Source organism: Ursus americanus, chromosome 9 (assembly GCF_024610735.1).
Source record: "Ursus americanus isolate L20-20 chromosome 9, mUrsAme1.1.p, whole genome shotgun sequence".
In the NCBI taxonomy this organism is placed as follows: Eukaryota; Metazoa; Chordata; class Mammalia; order Carnivora; family Ursidae; genus Ursus; species Ursus americanus.
Genome location: NC_142135.1, coordinates 2,979,714 through 2,997,500, shown reverse-complemented (window position 1 = coordinate 2,997,500; position 17,787 = coordinate 2,979,714). Strand labels below are relative to the sequence as shown.

Sequence of the window (17,787 nt, the reverse complement as noted above, 5' to 3'; positions counted from 1 at the left end):
GTCTAGCGGTTTGAAATATAATCATACCCTACAATTACAGCTGATTAAAGACAGAGCTGAAGACTGTATAATTAAGTTTGTCATGAATCAAAGAAAACATTTTTTATTAATTTTTAAAGCTAGTAAAACTATTTTTCTCCACAGCTACAAAAGCTTGAACAACATGGAAGGAATCTTAAAATAATTTAACTGATAAAACATCTTTTATTTATGCTAATTACGTGACATCCATACTACATAACCATGTTATACAAAAATAAACCACATTATAAAGCCTTCAGGTCGTGAATAAGAATGTAAAAATCAACCAAAGACTCCAAGATCCTATGTTTTCACAAAGTGTCTGTGCTACAATCTATTTCATTTAAACTTTCAGGATACCTAATCCAGAAAAATTAAATTTAATCCACTGGAAAGAAAAAGGGAGCTCAAGCGTGGGTATAATGTGTGCCTGTGTGTGTGTGTAATACCTACGTGTGTATATACAAAAGTCATCTACCTTTTTTGGGTTTGGCTTATTGAGGTAAAATTTACATACAGTAAAACACTGTTCGCTGGGTTCTGACTGACACAGTCAGTGTATGACCACCATCACAGGGCAGACATGGCCTACTTCCATCACCCACGAAGCACCCTCATGCCCTCCTGTACTCAGTCCTCTCCTCCCCTAGCCTCAGCCCCCGGCAACCACTGATCCAATCTGTTCCCATAGTTCTGCCTTTATCCGAATGTTATCAGGGTGGAACCACAGTTGTACAGAGCTCTGTGTTTGCCCGTAACAGAACGCTCTGGACGCGCTCCTGTTTTGCTGAGGATGTCAGCAGTCAGTACCTCTGTGTTGCTGTACAAGGACTGCCCCACCGCACAGGTGCACCACAACCTGTTCACGCATTTCCCACCTGACGGACCTCCGAGTTGTTCTCCATCTTCGGTGAATAGGAATAAAGCTGCTATAAGCAATCATATGCAGGCCTTTGCGTAGAGATAAATTTTCATGTCTCTTGGGTAAAGGCCTCCATGTAGGACTGCTGGATTGTATGAAACGTATATATTCAAGTTTATAAGAAACTGCCAAACTATTTTTTCAAAGTGGTTATAACCCTTTGCATCCCCACCAGCAAAGCGCGATGTAGTTCTAGCTGTCCCACAGCCCTGCACCTGGGCACTGTCCCCTTCTGCTGCCTTGTTTTGTGGGAATGGGAGGCATTCTCACAGGACTGCAGCGCTACCCACTGCGGCTGTCACGGGCACTTCCCTAATGAGGGATGATGGGGAGCGTCTTTTTGTGTGCATATTGTTATCCACAGGAAATGGATGAAATATCTACTCAAAGCTTCTCGCCATTTTTTCAGTTGAGTTTTTTGCTGAGACGCCTATCCTTTTTAATAGACAGTTTATCAAAGAAGAAATGATGGAAAGTTTGTCTATTTTGTTAAAGCACTTAGAATTCATGAGCAGGAGACACAAATCTAACATGTTTCCTTGCCATCGCCACTCCCAACGCCCCACTTGCCCCTCCCCCCTGGCAGATGGCAACGATATGCCAAGGCAGGTAGAAAGAAAGAAACATCCTCTCTCCCCCTTAGTCAGAGTGTAAGAATCACAGGAAAAGCTGCCTGCCTACTACTAGGGTCAGAAACAGACCTATTTTCCCATTTTTACAAGTATGGGATGAATCCACAATCTTTCTTCAGTATGAGCAGAAACACCAATGACGGGGAACCACGTGCAATGGTTGGCAACACTAGTGACAATGCATTCTGACGTGGCGGAAGCACGGCTGGCACGTGACAATACTGAGGGTCTGCAGACCGCTCAGTGGGCGGCAGCCCTCCCCCTCTCTATCACAGGCAGAGCCCGCACACAGGAGCACCACGTGCGCTTCAGAGCAAGGGCTAAGCTTCCATGTAAAGGAAGGAGAGCCTGCCACCACCACGTGGAGCCTCGGGCTGACTGGTATCTGGCTCCGGGCTCTCCTCTGCAGCGTGGGGACAGTAATCACTACCTTGTTATTATAAACACTACACACAACTCAAACACACGATGAATGACACACATAAACGGCAGGTATCACAATTCTGACGACTTCCCTCACGTAGAATTCCTGAATCACAAACGTAACTACTATTGGCAAGATAAAGGGTGTCCTGCGCAAAGCCTGGAGCATAAAGCAGAAGCTTCAGGAAGCAGGTAACATTTGGACACGGCGGACCCACTGAACTAAACACAGGCTCCTGACCGTCCATGAGAATAGCCAGGCACCCACATAAAAGGTGCAGCACATTTACGTAAAAGGTGCCCTGCAGTTGGCAGTCCTGAAAGACACTTACGGACTTTATTTCCTATAATCCCACCTCAGCATTTCAAACTGCGGGATGCTTCTTTTCAAAAGAAGCCAATCCACTCACTCTTGGTTCTGCACCAACTCGTTCCCGAGTTCGCGACAGGCCTCCCTAACTGGGCCACGGAGACAGGGCTGCGCTTGCCCGCCTCCGCGACACCGCGGCCTCCCTGCACACCATCCTGCGCATCCAGCTAGACACAGAGCAGCCTCTGAAACGTCCTGTGGTCGCTCATCCTGCTCCCGCCTGACGACCGCAGCGGGGGGCTGCACTGGTCACTCCTGCACGACGACTGGCTGGGCCGCCTCAGTGACGGGATAGTCCATAAAGATTTTGCCATGAACAAATACATGGAATCAACAGTTTAAGATGATCTCTTGGATTTAAGTGTCTTGATATATCCTATGCGCAGGTTTTAAGAAAATATTAAAATTTATGACGGGGGCCCCTGGCTGGCTCAGTCAGTAGAGTGTACGACTCTTGACCTCGGGGTTGTAAGTTTGAGCCCCACACTGGGTGTAGAGATTACTTAAAAAATAAAATCTTTCAGAAAATAAAAAATTTATGACAGATGTTTAACGATCTGAATGTCACATTTTCCATGGAAATCTATTTAAAGGTCTTGAAGGAAGAGTCAGTAACTAAGTTAACATGTACCACCTAGCGAGGCGCCACAATACAGGCTTTGTAGGTTAACAAAAAGTAACCGATCTCGTCCCGCTCTGCTTTTTCTCACCTTCTCCACCTGGAATGCCTTTCCCCAACTACCGCGAGCCCCACTCACCATGCCCAGACCTGCTCCCTCAGGAGGACACCGTCCCCCTCCCTCTGAGCTCCCCATCACTGTCTTCCCCATCAGGATTCTCTACCTGGTCTCACCTGTTCCTGCAGGATCTGCCCTATGCACCTCAACCCTGGTACCGTGGGAGAGTAACCTGTCCAGCATGCAAGAAAACAGATGTCCCTGGGGGTGAAGACAGAAGGAATACACATGAGCAGATGGCAAATTTTATTAAGAGGCCTTACTGTCAGAGAGAGTGAGAACTCTTAAGAATATCAAGCAAACAGAAAAAAAAACAAAAAGTGGCAACTGTTAAGCTCAAGAAAACAGGAAAACAAAAAGTTGAACTAAAAGGGAATATAATCATGCTACATTAACCAGCTCAATAGTGAGCAATATTAACAAAGTCAAAACAATTCACCAAATTATGGCTCTAAACAAAAATTGTGCTACAACTATGTGGGGAAAGATGGGAGTTCAAAATGTAACTTTTTCTAAAAGCGACGCATCGATGGCCCTGCCTCTACATAGATATTGCTGGGAACCGTGGACAGAAATGCTACAAGAAACAGATAAGCAGGATTCCAGGCAGCTCTGGGAGGCGGATGGTGGAGGGCAGGACAGGAGCCCGCTGGGTTCTGCATGAACCATTCAACACTGTTTTACTTTTGAACACATGCACGTACCACCCTCTGATAGAAGTGAAATTTCTAAGTAAGAAAAAGAAACAATCTCTAACAGAAGCACTTCCAGCAGGACATAAGCGTTTTCCTACAACTTTTCAACCACGCTACCCCCTTTCCCCCTTCAACAGTGTCTCTCCACCCTCAGGACGCAGGGCAGCTGAGGACAGCGCGCATGGCCTGAGACCTGGCGTCAGCCTGCCGGCTCCGTACTCTTGAGAAAGCTACTGTAAGCTCTGAACCTGAGCTTTCCCCGCCCGCGACATGAAAACACCACCACGGACCTCAGGGACCCGGCTGGGTTGCTCAGCACCCAGATGGTGAGTAAGTGTGAGGATGACCGTACACCCTGGACCTACGTCACCAGACGCAATCTGTCTCACTACCCTCTCCCCCTTCACACCACCGTCCAGGCGGGCTTTCATTCTGACCACACCCCCACACTGCGCCGAGCACTTGCCAGAGTGTCCTCCAAGTCGCCAAACCCGAAGGCCAAACCTCAGTCCTCATCATGACCTTTCCTGACACTTCAGAGAGTTGATCACATCCTCCTCCTGGACACTTCTTCCCTTCTTCCCATGGTGCCAGTGCTTGTGGTCTTCTTCACACCTGCTCTGTGCCAAACACTGCTCATGTTCGTCCTTGAGCGCTCGATGGCAGAGTGACCCGAGGCTCAGGCTTGCTTGTCTTCTCTGTGCTCACTCCCTCGGTGACCACAGACCGTCACTGCGTTTTCATTGCCACTTCCAGCTCAGACTTCTCTTCCAAGCTCCAAATGCCTATTTACAACTGCCTACATGACATCTCTACTTGGATCCCTAACAGAATCACAAACTTAAAATGCCTACAGTGAGCTCCCCATCTGCCCCTCTAAACCAAGTTCCACCCACAGCCTTCCCCCCGTCTAGTTGCCCAGGCCAAGAGCCTTCTAGTCAACTCAACTCCTCCCTTTGTCCTCACACCCCTTATCCAATCTGTCAGCAAATCCTACTGGTTCTACCTTTGAAATACATCCAAGGCCCAACTGCTTCTCACCACCTCCAGTTTTCCTGCTCCAATCCCAGCCTCCGCTGCTGCTCACCTGGTTCCCTGAACAGCCTGCCAACAGTCTCCTGGTTGTCCTCTACTCTCCCCTACCCTCCAACCCCCACCACCAGTGTCTATTCCCAACACACTAGCTTTTCAAACCTCAGCCGAATCTCAGGGCTGAACACTGAGGGAGGACAGCTGCCCTCCGGAGCCGACAGCCAGCACCGCCTTACCCTGGCGACTCTTTGGACAAACAGCCCCAGAACCTCAGAGTTCAATCTATGTCGATTGTTCTCAGCTGCCCTGACGCTAAATAAGCTATCTTTATTCACCAAATGGGGGGTTTCAGATGGGTCTCCGGGCAACCTTCCTTTCTGTCTCCTGCCTCCCCATACCCCATTAACCCTGAAAATAATCTCCATACATATTTCAGCAATTCAACTCCTCCAAAACTTTGCTTTGCTTTCCTAGAATTCTGATTGTAAAACACCTCCATCCCAAGTTCTGCCTTAATAATGCAACACCCCAAAACAAATCAAGAACCAAGAACCTGATCCATCCTGCAGGGGCTCAAGTGGACCAGGGCACTCAGGTACATCAAGGGACCCGGATCTCAGCGGAACACCATTAAGTCGATGCTGTACAAAGCCAGGCTTACTCATGTGGCCTCACCAGTTGTCCAGAATTGGGGGAAACAATTATAGAAACACTGGTTATAAGGTTTTTTCCTGGGTTTACATATTTTCAAACAGGGGTGGGGGGAGGGGAGTGCCAAACTAGAAGCAGCAGATTATATCCCGGTGCTCAAAGTTCCAGTGAGCCAAGAACGGGCTCTCAGTTCCCTGTCAGGCCTTCGTTCCGCTGCACATCACATTAAGAAGAAAAATTTTGTGTAACTTCTGCTAAATATGAAACTGTCTTGGGCTCTACCATGACGAACGATTTTTAATAGCTAATGCTGATGAAAAGTTATACTTGATATTCTCCCTCTTGTTTGGATCCACTAAGAAAAGAGAACTTATTTTGTGGCAAGCATTAAACACTCCTTCATCCAGCATTTAGTGAAAACTACCCATGGGTCAAGCAGAAAACATGCAGAAACGAAATAACAAAATCTTTGCCCTTAAAGATGCAGAAACAGACTTGTACCCAATAAATATAGCCCACTGTTACAGGAAGAAACATCGAAATGTGCAGGGAGGGTGGGGAGGAGACGGAGGAGACGAGGGATGTAAACAGCTGGGCCTGGCCTTCTCCAAAAGACAGCAGAGTCACACCTGGCACAGCACACAGAACAGGTGCCTCTCGTAGCCAAGAAAGGGTAGAAGGAATCAGAGAAAAGGAGCAAGACTTCCAGGCCTTACTTGGAAATGGAAACTTCATGACATAATTTCCCTTCCCTAATACCTAATCCTGGCAGAAACAAAAGTGGGTTTGGGGGAGAAAGGAGACAAAGGAGGAAGGTGAACTGACCCCCAGAAGGAAATGGAAAAACAATCCAGGTCCTGCCCCTTGGACATCTAAGACAAAGACGCTTGCCAAAGTCAAATTCAACGTAATTATAAATGATTCTGAATTCTGAATCCATGAAGTCTAAGTTTATGCGGCTTTTACACCAAAGCAATGTATTGCTAAAATCTTACCAATGCTAGTACCACAAGACAGATTGATGAATCTTCTATCAACGATCTGTCCTCGATTTACCACTAGGCCTACCAGAAAGAGCAGTCTTTGGAAATAAGACAAACTGAAACAGAATCTCAATTCTATAACCTCCCAACTGTGGAGTGCAGCACAAGTGCCAAGGTTACAAATTAACAAATCACAAATAACCCAATCTCTGGGGCTTAGTTTTCCTCTCATTAAAGTGGGGGAACTGCCACCGAATAGCAATTGCTAACATTTGTGAATGCTGAGCACATTTCACATTTCTTTTTTTTTTTTTTTTTTTAAGATTTTATTTATTTATTTGACAGACAGAGAGACAGCCAGCGAGAGAGGGAACACAAGCAGGGGGAGTGGGAGAGGAAGAAGCAGGCTCATAGCGGAGGAGCCTGATGTGGGGCTCGATCCCAGCACTCTGGGATCACGCCCTGAGCCGAAGGCAGACGCTTAACCGCTGTGCCACCCAGGCGCCCCAACATTTCACATTTCTTATGGCATCTTCACCACAGCCCTGGGAGAGCGGTCCCATCACCAGCACCCTTTGTCAGAGGAAAGAGCTAGGTTTAAGTAGTCAGTGAAGAGTTCGCATGGAGAGAAAGCTAGGTTTCGGTAGTTAGTGAAGAGTTCGTAAGCAAGCAGCCAAGCCAACATCTGAATCCAGAGCCCATAAGAATAAAACACGAGTAAAAAGCACATGCTCCGAAGCCAGACTGAGTCTGAATCCCAGGTTTGCTTTTTACTAACTTAGTAACCTTTAACCTCTGTTTCAGTTATGCAAATGTGAAACAGGGGCAAAGGGTAGCCTCATTCATGGGATTACTGCCAGAGACTCACTGAGGAGCTGGATGGCCCAGTGCTGAGGGTGTTGGGGCACTCTTCTAGGGCACATGCTGCTGCTGTCACAACTATCAGGGACAGGACTGTCATCCTGCCTGCCTCTCTCCACACATAAAAGGCACTAAACAACTAATATTTCTTCCCTCACCTACTCTGCAAAATCAACTAGCTTTTGTTTGTTTCCAGTATATGTCAAAGAAACCTTGAGACAGATGAAAGAAAAATCAAAACAAAATGAAAAACCAAAACACAAATGTAGCAAGAGAATTATACTCACAGTTCTGAAGGCCACGATAACTCTGTGAAGAAATCAAACGTGGGTTTAAAGGAAATGCTCCTAGTTTCTCTTTCCTCTTTCCATAGTCCTCAGAGAACCTGCAAGGAGAGACAACATGCGCATTAAAACCCCCTTCCTTTCACTTCTTGAAGCTCTACTGAACTCACCCCTCAGCCAGTTCCATCACCTCCCACGCAAGCCTACTGGGCAACACCTGGGATGAGGGGTGAGAAGAGGGTACCACGTCCCTGTCTTCAAACCTATTTCTACTTAAGAAATACACATGAAGGAGCGCCAGGGTGGCTCAGTCGTTAAGCATCTGTCTTCGGCTCAGGGCATGATCCCAGAGTCCTGGGATGCAGCCCCACATCAGGCTCCTACACTGGGAACCTGCTTCTTCCTCTCCCACTCCCCCTGCCTGTGTCTCCTGTCTCACTGGCTGTCTCTCTCTGTCAAATAAATAAATAAATCTTAAAAAAAAAAAAAAGGAAAGAAAAGAAATACATGTGAAGCAACTGGAAACTATTCAAACATATCAAAAATCATAAATTAACAGGGTGTGGTTGGCTAATAAGTGCACGATACAATGTCAGAGTATAGACATCTGTTCCACTGCCTCCCATTAAAACTATACTAAAGAGATATTTTTTAAAAATGTTCTAAACAGGGGTGCCTGGGTGGCTCAGTCTGTTAAGCATCTGCCTTCAGCTCAGGTCATGATCCCAGGGTCCTGGGATGGAGCCCCAGGTCAGGCTCCCTGCTCAACAGGGAATCTGCTTCTCCCTCTCCCTCTGCCCCTCCCCGTTTGTGCTCTCTGCTCTCTCTCGTGTGCACACACTCGCTCCCTCAAATAAGTAAATAAATAAAATCTTTTTTAAAAATGTTTGAAACAGCACAGGGAGAACTGAAAGGAGAAAAAAGCCAAGATTTTCGAAGCTCTGAGGAAATCTTCTAACATGGAAGATTGAGACCCAAACAAAAAAGTAAAAAGAAGAAACCTGGAGGAGACAGAAACTATAAAAGATTGAAGTACAGTAAATGAGTCAGCAGGCCCAAGAAAGCCAGGTCCTAATTCAGCAGTGGAACACAACGGGAACCACTTCCACTTGCACAGCAGTGTCCTAGAAGACCAGAACTGGCAGCAGCAGTGTAGACAGAACGAGGGTAAAGAAGGCATAGCCTCAAATACAGAGGAGCTGGGGAAGGCCATGGAAGCTGAAACTAGAACCTCAACACCAGGCACAACGTGACGCCCCCCCCCCCAATCTGAACGAGGATGGGAGGGGGCATTCCCCGGAAAAGTAGAGGAATCTATGGACTGAAGTCACCCTGCCCAGCTGCACTGAACAGAGCTGGACTTAATGACTGTATATACAGTGAACAGTGAATTCTCCAGCTCTCCTACAACAGACCACACACGCACACCGCTGGCTTCCAGATTCTGAAGTCAGAATTGTGCAGGAAAGAGACTGGAGAATATTTCTGGGGAATCTGATCAGCTCCAGAAGACAGATCTAAAGATACTAACCCTGGGGACCCCCAACACATGGCCCACCCAGAATACCTTGATGTAAAAGTCAAAGGGCCCCACCACGTCAGACAGGAGAAGGAAGGAAACAACCTAAAAGAAACAGAGACTATACAAACTACCAATAATATAGAGATAAGACAACACTGCAATCAATAAAGAAAAACAGGATGTTCTTCTAGAAAAATAGAAAAAGAGCCCTTGGAAATCTAAAGAACCTTTCTGAAATCAGAAATAATAAACTAAAGAAAAGGTTAAGTCAAATTGAAGTCATCTCCCTGAACAGAGAATAAAAAGACCAAAAAAAAAAAAAAAAAAAAGGCAGAGGAGGAGGAGCAAAGGAAGGAAGAAGAAGAAAAAAAAAGTATTAAGATAATTACAACCTTTGCCCAGGACCGCCAAGTTCCAGATAATAAGACTTCCAGAAAAACAAAATAAGGAAAAGCAAGGGAGAAAACCTCAGCACAGTAATGCCAAAGAGTATTCCCAGAACTGAAAACTCCCAGTTGCCAGAATGAAGGGACCCGCTGAATATGCAGCACAGTGGATGAAAACCGCCCCACACAAGGTACACCATCACGATATTTCAAAAGACTTGGACAAATTGTAAAACTCCTACAAGCTTCTAAAGATGGGAGGGGAAAAAAGTTACATACGAAGGAAAAATGAGAAGAGCTTCTGAATTCTAAAGCAGTAACCTGAAAACAAGAAGGCAATGGAGCAATCTTTGAATTTATGAACAAAAATGAATTCCAATACAGAACTCTATACCCAGCGAAACCATCAATCAAGTTTCAATCATGCATGGTCCCAAAAGGTTTGCCTCCTAAGCATCCTATGTCAGAAAGCCACTGGAGAAAGTCTTCCACCAAAACACGAGCATCAACAAAAAATGAGCAAGGCATGAGCTTCCATTAGAAGGGATAAGGGAATCCCCAGGACGACGATGAAGGGAGATTCCAGAATGGTGGCTGCGCACCAGGAGAGAGGGAAACAAGTCCAAGCCGGAGCAGTGTTGCTCAAGAGGAGGGAATGCTGAAGGCTGTCTTCAACTTGTCCAAAAACACTGTACTATCTTTTTAAAGTAATTAACACCACCAAAATGAAGAAGTCAGTGAAGAAAGACAAAGACAAGAGTTGCCACAAACATAAAATCCAACTCTGGACAAAAGCCAAACGATGAGAACAAAGGAACATCCAGGGACAACACAATAAAAGACCTAAGGAGCAAGCAGCTCAGAAAAGAAGAGAACAGAGATCTCCAGGAAACTGTCTGCCAGAAATCAAATGTGAAGAAGAGATGAGTCTGTATAACCATGAAGAAAAATTACTAAGAGGCTACTGGAAGGATGGGGAAAATAGGTCTGGGGTAGGGGGGAAATAACAACAGGTATAAAAAGGGTTAAGAATGTGGGGGACTGAAGAAAGATGAATATCCGTCATAATGCCCTGTGTGCACCTCTATCACAGGACTGACCCACTGTACCATCATCACTGACTGACTTCTCTGTCTCCCTCCCTCGGCTGCAAAAACCTTTTGGAGAGGATCATTTCTCATCCAGTTATCACCCTGCAGAGTCCAGTACAACGCCTGCTACAAGAGTATACACAAAAGCAAAGGGTTTTTTTTATTTTTTTGCATTTATTCGGGTACTGAGTATCTACTACACACACCTGCTATCCTTCCAGAGAACTAGAATTCAAAGACATATGGGCCTTGCTTGCCTTTAAAGAGTTTCAACTTTTTTTCACACCTGAGAAAACAAATAGTTATCCTATATCCTCACTCTCCCCAAAAGATGAAAAGTTCACCAGGGGCTTACAGAACTTTAATAGTCCAGTCATCACTAATGGATATGGAACCCAAGACCTGATGACACTTGCTTGACATTGTACGCATTGTGTAATATGAAAAGAGTGCCGGCTTGGGTATCAGGACACCTGGTTTCCAGTACTCTAGAATTACTCCTTTTGAAGAAGAGAAAATCCCAACTCCTTGATATGACCTGTCGGTCCCTGAATGATCAAGCCCAGTCTGTCTGTCATGCTATCTCCCGTGAATCCTACAAAGCAGCAACACTAAGCCATTTTCGGTGTACAGAACAACCTGTGCCCTCCTCAACACCTCCTCCACCTGGGCCTTCTTCCCCGGGCTAACCTGGACGCATGTGCGGTGGGAGCCGTGCCCTTCCCCCACGTGAGACACCTCTCTCCTGTCCCCCTCAGCACGCCTTCACATGACACCAGTATCTGTGGAGTGGCTGACAAATGCCATGCACGGCCACAGGCCCCAGGACACAAGGCAATAGACAGAGAGACGCAGGACTCTCCCGTGGTGGGGCTTCCTGTGCAACGAACTAGAGCGGATGTTAAATCGGGCCTGTCAGTGTCTTCCTCCACCCAAACAGCAAGATCCTGGGGACAACGACAGCCTAAGTTCCGCAGCCTCAGCACCGCCATCCCAGACAAATATTTAAAGCACTATTAAATAGAACCAAAGTGAAGGTCAAAAGCCCCAGCACCTGCAGCAGGTGAGTAACATTTGCTCTTTAAAAGCCCTCTTTTTCTACTGTCGTTGTTTGTTTGTTTGTTTATTGCCTCTTGTCTGTTAGGAGTATAAACCTGAAAATGTCATTCAGGGAAATCTTGCGAGTCCGCTGGAACTGGCTTTATTCTCCTTACTACCCGCAAACACAAGACAGCCCAGTTACTCCCCACGTCTGGTTTCTGTTCGCCACTCTATAACCAACAGTGTGCACTGGACCGAACACCTAAAACACACGATCAGAACACATGCACTTGATGCGTGAATGACCTAATGATGAATAAATGAGCGTATACACTGGCTTTGAGGGCCTTATAATTGCTCCTCACTCTAGTTTCTATTTTAAGGAGAATTCAAGCAGATAGCAACATCGCATTTATCAACACTGGACCTGCTGGATGTCTGCCCTTTGAACAGCGGGCAGCTTAGGGCCACATCCAGCATGGAACTACTAAACTACAAGCATAACAATTTGAACTAGTTCAACTAGGGCAGAAAACTAGGTATTTCCCCAATCCTATAATTAAAATGCTTAAATTCTTTTGCTCCAGACAAAGAAAAATTAAACTTGGCTCATTATACAATGAAATAAATTGCCAGCTCCTTGAAGGTATTTGTAAGATGGACACTCTCTACGTTTCTGGCGTAAGTGGGGACATTTATACGTACACGGGGTCCTCAGGCTACTCTGAACTCTCTTCCCCCTAACATGCAAATGAGAATTTCCCACCAGTCACAACACACTCTGAATCTACGCTTCCTGAACAGGTAACATACTCCACACGATCACTTTGCTTCTAATGGTCTCGTTTCAGTGCACAGTCCAACCTGGACAGTCCCTGACACCCGCCTCTCACTCACCCGGACAACAGTGACAACCTGCCATCTGCGGAGGGTGTGGTGTCATAGCAACCTCTCCCAAGTGCTTTACAAGCACCAGCTCTGGAATCCTCACAGCCCTAACTGATTACTACTCTTGTTCCATTTTGCATGTGAGAAAACAAAGTCCAAAAAAACTTAAGACATTTTCCAAGGTCACACAGCAGACAAGGGAGAGAGAGATCAGGCATTCAAACACCAGCTTACCTTAGAATCATGATGCTATTCTGGCTCCCCAAGTTACCAGATATTATTACTGTTAAAACAATGCACATGATTTGGGCTTTCCAAAGCAAACATGACAGAAAGATTCTTTCTAAAGTTGAGTAACAGTCAACATGACATACTGCCATATTATAAGATATCTGGCTTGAATTAACCATGCAGGCTGAGCCCCTGGCAAGAAATGGTCCGCTTGATGCTAACTGCCAAATAAAGCCCAAAACCACTGTTTCTCAATGCACAACATTCTAACCATTTAAATTATCTGTGAAGGTCTCTAATGTCCAAAATATATAACCACTTCACACAGGTGTCCCTTCCTCTAAGCTCAGCGCACCAATGGTTTCTGCACTCAGGCAAGCCGTAGTAACCTGTACTCTGAAGAACACAGGTCAGAAGAAACTTTCTGAGGGGGCGCCTGGGTGGCTCAGTCGTTGAGCGTCTGCCTTTGGCTCAGGGCGTGATCCCAGGTCCCTGGGATTGAGCCCCACATCAGGCTCCTCCGCTGGGAGCCTGCTTCTTCATCTCCCACTTCCCCTGCTTGTGTTCCCTCTCTCGCTGGCTGTCTGTCAAATAAATTAAAAATAAATTTAAAAAAAAAAAAAAAGAAAAGAAACTTTCTGAAAAACCAAAAATGTATAAAGAATGTGAACATGATTATGAAAGTTATCTGGGCAAACAAAAGCTTCTTTACACTTCAAAATAATTTTCTAGTCAAACACATTCTAGTACTAGACAGTGGAGCAGCACATAGGTCATAGGTCACCGCATCCCATTCATCTGTGTGCCAGCGCATGGTACAGGGTGTGCGGTCCAACTGGTAGTAAGCTACTGATGATGTGAATACATTAGGGAAATGAAGAGGCAATATTACTAATTGCTGAAAAACCAGTATTAGGAACAACAACAACAATAAATCGCCCGTTCTACATGCAGAGTACACGGTGAATACCAACTGCTTGCACTTCTTAGATACGCTGGTCAAACTCATCAGGGAATAAGATTAGCTTTTAAATCCCCACAACAGAAATAACTACATCACTGGGAACTGTATTTGCTGAACCTCAGGCTGATCCTTCCCTAACTAGCCATGTACTAACACATGTTCTAGCACATTTGTCAAAGAGTTATGATAACCTCCACTTAACAGATAAGAAAACAGATTTAGAGCTTAAGGAACCTGGTCAACATGCAGGGAATAAGAATCGAATCTGAGGTTCAAAGCAAGACCTATCCAACACCCCTCCTCTTAACCACCATTCTGTTCTACACTGTAAATAATATTCCCAGAAAATTCCACTGCGCAAAGTCTTATTAAAAATATGAAAGAAACACTCTTCTACTCAAATTAATTAATAGGCACAGTTAACATATTCAAGACAAGACAACGCTTCAATTGTACACAAATGAACGAATGGGCTACTAAGGTGTACCTAAGGGTCATTCTGTCTACCTGAGAGAGGCACCAAAGGAAGGACCCATGACCCAAATGCGTGCAGTACTTAGCAGGAAACCTCCTGCAAGGCCTGGGAGTGGTAAGTGATCAAGAGACACGGTCGTGCGGGCATCACTGGCCTCGGTGGAACTGGAGATCACTACCTGGGCAAATGGAAGCAGTTTGCAAAGCGAAGGGTCCCAGATCTAGGTAAGGAAGACGAAGCACATTCCCTCCTGCCTGTCCTAGAAAGAGCAACTAGGAAGGCTGGAAAGAGTAACTGCAGAAGCTCTCTGACCACTCTGAAAAGTAAACTGGAGCAGGGGGATTAGGAAGCAAGACTGGATTTAAACCACGACCAAAATCAGCAGATTTCAATACAATGGAAAATCTCCTTGCATGATATCCTAAATGGGGAGGGCACACCCCAAACTTATTCAGCATAGAAAGAACCAGAAAAGCGTCAATTCCCGTAGGAGGAGAAAATCAAAACAAGCCAATATCAAGAAGGGAACAAATATGAGAATCAGTCCAGAGAGACTTTAAAACAACTACTGTACAAATAATTCCACAAACAAGCATACACACAACATACTCGATATCGCAAATTCTTCTTTTCCTTTTCTCTCTTAAACCCACTGACTCTGGCCCCCACCACTCCACGAACTTCTCCCTCTAAGACTACCAACGACCTCTGCACTGCTCAATCCAATGATTAGAGCCCAGGGCTCGTCCTCTTGACAACTGACAAGAGCTGATCTCCCACTCACGTTCTCGTGATTTTCTTCTTACCCCACCGATGGCTCCCTCCTTCCAGAGTCGCCCAGGGCTCTGTCCTTTCTCCTCTCAGCCATGCTTACCTCCCAGGCAAGCTCATTCAAATGCTGTTTCTATGCTAACAAAGCTAAAACTTGTCCCTCCGGCTCAGCCCGACTGCCTGGCCTTGCGCTGGACTGACCGCTGTTCACTCTGCACCGCAGCCCCACGGCGGCCTGCTCCTGCGCATCACCGAGACGGCAGAGCTACTTCTCCCAAAACCCCTTCCTGCTACAGCTCAGGGCGGCGGGCAGTGAACGCTGACTAATAAGAGGCAACGTGGGCAAAATGAAGAGAAACATCATTCTCTTCAACTCTGCCAGCCCTCCCAGTGGTAGGGATGGATTCTAGTTCCCTGGATGACTAATTGTCGAGAATGGCCCGGGTTTTCCTGACCAAACCCTAGCAGGTGTACTCTCTGCCGGGCCTGCTTGTAGGCCCCTTGGGGAAGTGGAGCATCACCAAAGAGAACTCAGTGAAACGTCTGACACCTCCAAGCCCAGGTGTTGACTGGCCCACCCCCTCCACAAACCTTCCTACACACAGCCTTCTCCGTTCACGACAACGTCCGCCTTCCAGCTGCTGAGGCGAGAAACAACGGACGTCATCCCTGCCGCCTGTCTTCCTCCCACATTCCCCATCCAGTCTTGTCAGCAAGTAATGTTGGTTCTTCCCACAAAAGAGGCCCAGACGCTGTCCCCTCGCCATCATGCTCACCAACACCATCGTGACCGGAGCCACCATCCCTCACCAAAATGACTACAGCACTTCGGAACAGGCCTCCCTGCTCCCAGCCCTGCCACCCTAGCATACACGCTCACCACGGCAGACCGATTCCAAGCCTAGATCGGACGGCATCACTTCTCTGCTCCAAACCCTAAATGGTCCCTCATCTTACATGGATGACAACAGAGAGTCAGTGAAGGAACGAGGCGAAGGACTGAGCCAACAGGTGTTCCCCACACTGCTAGGCTGTTTGTTCAAGGGGTCAATGGGACTGAAGAAGGGGCCTCTGAGGGCAGTCAGTGCGGAACTGCTGGTGAGAACACTTTTAAAGATATTAAGAAAACACTGATTTAATACAACCTGGAGTAGAATCTGCTAAGACACATTATAACTGATGACAGTAAAAATATCTGCAGAGCAGAAAAAGGGTTAGCTGGAAAATTTACAATTATGAAAATATAAGTTGCTTAAAGCATTTAAACTATGGTTATTCAGTCTATCATTCATGAGCAGGAGCTTTGTGGAAAGTATTCGAACCCATCATGTGTTACTGAGCCAGTGGCACCAACGGCAACCTCATGAAATAGCCTGACTTGTCCTACCACACTGCAGTTCAATGGTTTGTGCAAGGCTCTGTTGTGACTTTTCAACCACAGAGCCAAGACTGAAATCTATTTGAAAAAGACCCTCCTTTACTCATCACTATTACCAAACACTGAATTGCTTCGGAAATTAGCTTTTGCTCCTACATGTTAACATTTCTTCATGAGCTCAGCCTAAATTGACAAGGCACAGCAGCGCTCATATGAGGGACTTCGGGCAGTGAAGGCATTTCAGTGGCTGCAAGCATCTTACTCACAAGCAACGTCCGACGCGGCCACACGGCTCCCCCGCAGCCACAAGTTAGAGCAGCGCCTGCTGACTCACTCGGAGGAGCGTGCAACTCCTGACCTCAGGGTGGAGTTCACGCCCCACGCTGGGCATATAGGTTACTTAAAAATGAAAAAAATTAAAAGTTAAAGAGAGAAGTGGATTTGTGTCCCCACACAAACGTGTAGCAGATGTGTTCTGAGTTCAAACTACAGTTCTAGCGGCATTTCTCAAACCTCAATGCAAGTACAATGAAAATTCACGTATCTCAAACCCACTTCACTGTGCAACTGAGGCACTTCCATCAGACCATCCATCGGAGAGAGGAATCTGTGCTGTAACGACGTGCGGAAAGGCAAACATCAAAAAGAATCTAGTGGAATTCTATCGATGTCTGCCAAACGATGAATACGCTAAACTGAAATGATATGCTTCCGAACTGGTATCAGTGTGCAAGAGCACCTACGAGTATGCAGACACTGTCAGAGATGACATCTGTAACCTTCCGTGCAGATCAGCCCAAGACTGAACATTTGTCATTGGTTGTGATGATACGGAACACTACCTGTGAGCTCCAATTACAAAACATGTCATCCAACCCTCCCCCTGAAAAAAAATTCCATTCTTATTAGACCTGTATTATAATATATATATATACATACTCAACTACTATTTGAAATTCTGTCAATAAAAATTTTACAGATATTAGTGTTCTCTCCTGTTATGTAAGTACTTACATAATATCCTTCATTTTGCCTATTAGTCTGCAAAACCTAAAATATCTACCATCTGCCCCTTCACAAAGAAGCCTGCCGATCCGTTTCAGTCATCTTCCCCAGATCTTCTGAACCCAGGTACAGCTAAGGCACACACCACATATCTTTAACTTCTCAGCTGTTTTTTTCTTTTTAACTTAAGTCTGTCATTTTACCTTTATTCCTTATAAATTTTACCTTGTTGATTTTAGCACTTCATTACAACCTGTCAAAATATTTTAAAATCCTAATTCTAAAAATGAACGGTCTCCCAGCATTAACTCCTGATCTTTACTCAAATTCTTGATGAAAACATTACGACAGGTGTCAAGTATGACACGCTTCTGGAGACATCTTCACTTGGGTGCAGAAATTCTGGTATTTTAGTTTTGTGGCA

General features: G+C 45.8%; 1 protein-coding gene across 10 annotated transcripts in view; it reads right to left on the bottom strand.

The window, feature by feature from the left end:
- The window catches only part of PTK2 (protein tyrosine kinase 2), a 264,175-nt gene that overhangs the window by 231,083 nt on the left and 15,305 nt on the right, over positions 1 to 17,787 (bottom strand). For 6 of the 10 annotated variants that reach the window (XM_087864579.1, XM_087864566.1, XM_087864570.1 and 3 more), the window contains 2 exons: positions 16,625 to 16,757; positions 7,615 to 7,712 (listed from right to left, as the gene is read on the bottom strand). The gene's annotated coding sequence lies outside the window, so the exon portion shown is untranslated. The remainder of the gene's footprint in view (positions 1 to 7,614; positions 7,713 to 16,624; positions 16,758 to 17,787) is intronic. The other 4 variants (XM_087864569.1, XM_087864573.1, XM_087864567.1 and 1 more) reach the window with 1 other exon arrangement.